Here is a 4,298-nt window from a genome sequence, read left to right as displayed (position 1 = left end):
GAAAGTAAAAGCCCTTTAGCTTAGTCCCATCAATGCAGTTTTACTGCATGTATTTATTAGTAATGCAGTGGCCGAAACTTGTCTAACAATTTCCATTATTACTGTGGTGCCAGGAGGCTGTGTTGGATGTGACACCTGGGAGGACACAAGCCCCTACCAAAGGCAGTTAGGGGAACCTAAAGGTAGAAACCACAGGGTGTGATGCAGCCATGCTCCTCCACAAGAGGGTGGTGCTGGTGACACACTGCAGCTCTCCTTGCCCTAGGATTGCTGGTCTTGCTGCTAGGGCCAGGTGGGCACTGTTCACTTACTAGATGACAATTTTCTATGCTAATGATGGGGCCACATTGGGTGGATGCTGCCACATCCACCTGTCCTCACAGTAGGGCAGCCCTCTCAGTGCTGTGCTGCCTTCAGTCCTCTGTCCTTCAGATCATGCTGAAATGCCCAGGGATGCTAATTTTTGCTTTCAAGGCCATGCTGATGACAACTGTTATAGTCTGGAAAGTTGGGCCCTGTCTGGGATGCATGTAGCATGCATTATGCATTAACAGTGTCATTTCCATTTCACCATGCTGCCAATGCAGAGTCAATGCTGACCCAAGGATTAGCTTCCCCAAGCCTTTTCTGGCTGCTAAGCTCATGGCATTTCCCTTGAATACTGGATCTGGGCTCCTAATGCACCAAGTTCCCTGTAATTAAATGTAAAATAATTAGCTCCTGAAGGGCATTTGTGCAATAGAGGGAGTGAATCAGATGATTTTTCTTTGGGGCACTGTGCACCTGGAGCCTATGGCCATCAGTTAATTACACTGGCTCTGAGCCACCCTGCCCAGACAGGAGGGCTGAGTATGTCTCCTTGGTTCACAGGCACCATTTGTTTCACTTCCAAACGAATTTGCACTGGCTGGTTTGGATTCAGAACAGGTGCTGGTGAGAGGGAAGGCAGACCTATATCTTTGGCTATGTCTGATCAGCCTGGGCTCTTCAACATTCCTGAAATGCTTGAGGTGAGGACACTGTTGGCCTGCTCAAGGCCTCACTGGCATGTGTGTGCCAGCGAGAAGCACAGCCCCCTGTCACCTGTGGTCCTCCTTGCACACTGCTCCTGAACCCCTTCCTGCCAGTGCTCCCCAGCAGGCAGCATGGGCTTTGGGAGGAGCGGGGCACTGTGTGTCCTTCTGAGAAGCAGCAACACCTTCAATGCTCTTCCTTGGGCTTAAAAAAAACCACCAGTCCAAGAAAACCTCTCTAAAACCAGTCTGAGGGGAAATGATGGAACTTGAACAGTCTCACTGAGTTTTTCTTTTACATTTCTTCTAGTGGGAGCTCTGCCAGGTGCCCTCTAAGCACTGGGGTCAAGTAGAGGGGCCCTATGGGTGACTTTCCGGCCCTGCTGGCAAGAGGTGGTGTTTCAGTTGGAGGCTCCCCCTGTGCCCATATCCCCATCCCTATAATCTCATGGCCCTTATCCCTTGTGCCTATACCCTCCTCTCAATGTGCCCATATGCTCCCTGCCTCCCCATCCCCATGTCTCCCTGTGCCCCTATTCCTCTGTCTCTTTATGTTTATGTCGCTCTGCCCCCATATCCCCCTATGCCCATCCACCTCATCCTCTATTTCCCTATTCCCTATATCTCCCTATTCCCCATCTCCCTGTCCCCCGTCCCGCAGTCCCGGACACGGCGCTGCCGCAGCGCCCCCTGGCGGCCACCCGAGCGCACGGCCCCGTTGTCCGGGGCTGGTTCCCCAGCCCAGAGTGATAGAGCGGGCTGTGGATCGGGACGTGGGAAACACGAGCTGTTTCCACATCCCCTGCTCCTGCAGGCGATGGATCTCTATCCAGGATATGGAAGAGCTGGTAGAAGGATGTACCTCCGAGCCAAAATGCGTTTCCACTACAGTCCCAAGCCAAGGTCAGCAGGATAATGAGAACCAGATGATGAGTCCAGAGGGAATTTCTTACGTGATAAGAGAGGAAAGTTAAAGCTCAAAAGCACTAGTCATCAAATAAAGTTTTTCAATAGTTGTTCTTGAAAACATTTCCCCGTGGACTTGCCATCCTGGAGCTGCACAATCACACAGAATCCCTGCTGTGAAGCCTCCGTACAGGGGGAACATTGCCTTGCTCTCTCTTGGGGCAGAGTGCCAGAATCTTACTTCTGACAATTGGCAGGAGCTGAATAGGTCAGGCTTAAAAAGCAGAGGAATAGATATGCACAAGTCTGAGCAAAAAAGTAGACCACTGGGCAACCAAGTACTTTTTGGTGGCTATTTGGATAACAAATTATTAATTCGGGCTGCAGATATGTCCACTGGGCCAAGTAATTTACTGTTATTTGCAAGCATAGGGTAAACCTTGTGCAGCAAACACGGTTAAGGCCTGAAATATTGTGTTTGGAGGATTTTTAGATCCAGCAGTTCCACATATTTCACTTATGTAGTCAGTGGCTGTTATCTGTACTGGGCCAATTTGTTAGACCAGACCCAGAATAAGGTACTTGGTGATCAAATCTGACTATCATGCACCAGGTCCCTCCTTGTGAGAGGGATTCAGGCCAGATTCTCATGGCAGCACAGGCCAGCACATTACTCAATAAGCTCTCGGGCTTCTTCCTAGAGCTTCTGGTGAAGGCAGTTCTGGTACAAGGAAATGGTAGATAACTACAGATGATCCCACACAAGCATGTTTGTATGCAACCAGCATCCCTGAGTAGAGTGGGCTGGGCGAGCAGCTCTGCTGTCTGCTGGACCTCAGCTCTGGAGCAGGCATTGAGGAGTAAAACACCAGAGAAACCCTAAAGCTCCCTGTAGGGTACAGCAAGTGTAAGGTTTGTAGGTGTGGACACTGAGAGCCTCAAAAGGAGATTTATGTTTAATTCCCCTAGGTTCAAAGGGGATTCAGGCACCTGCATTCCTCTGAGGCGTGGAATGGGCTCTTGGGATAGCTCTGCACAGAGTCACTTCTTTTAGAAAGACCTGTTTCCTATGTGTATCTTCCTGTGACACTTAGGGGAAGTCTTGCACAGCCCTGGAAAAAGTGGATTTAGTCAGTCCCGTGTTAAAGGGACTTGCTACTTCACCTTACAGCTGAGCCTCTTCAGAATGAATGGAGACATGAGATCTCCTTGTGGGAGATGTGAGTTGGTGCGGGGTGGATTGACTTGCTGCTTGGTTTGATTGTGATGGTGGTGCAAACAGGGTGATGGGAAAAATAGGATGAGAAAGAATAACAAATGGAGGGACAACACAAGTTGTAAGTTTAGGAATTGGACCAAATGAGGCACCACGACACAGGCAGGAGCTAAGTGAGTGGGGAGCAGGCAGGGCTCAGGAAGTAAGAACTGTGGATTCTGGAAATACAGAAGAAAAATAGGGGAAACAAAGTGTATTTAGCCAAAGGTATCTTAAAAACTTCAAGAACCTGTTCTTCCCATGTCTGTTTCCTTTGCTGTCCAGCCAGTCTTCCTTCCTGGGTTTCTCAGCAACAGAATTCCTCTCTTGGGGCAGGTCAGGGGAAAGATATTTGCTGTGTGATGCCCTCCCTCGGGAGCCTGGGGAAGCCTCGTTCAGCCTCCCTGGCTGCAGGTGTGTGACATGGTCTGTGATGGCTTGGGAAATGGTATGGTCCCCACCACTGTGCTCTGGGAGGTTTGTCCACACTTCATCTTGGAGCTCATCTCTTTGGGAAGAGTTCTGTCCGGGACATCCGGAGCTGAAAAAGCCTCATGCAGCTACCAGTTAGGATTTTCAGTAACATAAATATATATGTATATATATAATTAATATAATACACTGTTGTTCAAATATAAACCCAGGAGCAATTCTGCCGTTGGTTAACCAGCTACGTGGCCAATATTCACATGCAGTGGACGGAGACACAACAGCATTATCCAGCTGCTTAAGGACTTAAAGGATGAAGGCTTGCAGCTGCTTCTGGTTTAATGGACAGAAACCAGCTAATGTATTTCCTGTGAGTACACATCCTTTCTCAGCCCATATCCCTCCGTTAATTACTCCAGGGGGGATAGTCTTCTGCAGATTTGTGGTTGGCCCCAGGCTGTTGTGGCTCTTTGAGCCCAGGTCACGGCACTGACTTTTCCTGAGCAGAGCACACGGGAGAGCACAACCAGCACCGAGACCCCCGCCATGAACACACGTGCTGGAGCTCACGGCACCTCCTCCCCCCTGGGCAGTCCCGCAGAGGACACGACCCAATCGATTTCTCCGCTCGTCTACGAAATACGGCCCGCGGCCCTTCTACTCCAGAGAATACGCCTTATCCCGCCCCACGCCCG

The sequence above is a fragment of the Pithys albifrons genome, chromosome 11 (assembly GCF_047495875.1).
Source record: "Pithys albifrons albifrons isolate INPA30051 chromosome 11, PitAlb_v1, whole genome shotgun sequence".
Lineage (NCBI taxonomy): Eukaryota > Metazoa > Chordata > Aves > Passeriformes > Thamnophilidae > Pithys > Pithys albifrons.
Note: the sequence above shows the minus strand (reverse complement) of the source record.